Genomic DNA, 251 nt, shown 5'->3' on the forward strand with positions numbered 1-251 from the left:
TGCTCTACTTATTTTTGGACTTCAAAGTCTGCTTTATTGTAACAGTTTAATGAATCCTTTACATAAATAGCTACCCCGGCCCCCTTTCTTCCCAGATGGTTTGACACAAAAATATTATAGCCCTTTATCTTATATTCTGCTAGAAAATCTCGAGTGTCTGTATTCATCCAGGGTTGACTAGTAATGGCAATGTCGATTCTCCCTGTACAAATTAAATCCCTCAGTTAATCCATTTTATTGAGTACACTCCT

The sequence above is a fragment of the Coenobita brevimanus genome, chromosome 32 (genome assembly GCF_032717465.1).
Source record: "Coenobita brevimanus isolate Jiangsu-jjx chromosome 32, ASM3271746v2, whole genome shotgun sequence".
Taxonomy (NCBI): domain Eukaryota; kingdom Metazoa; phylum Arthropoda; class Malacostraca; order Decapoda; family Coenobitidae; genus Coenobita; species Coenobita brevimanus.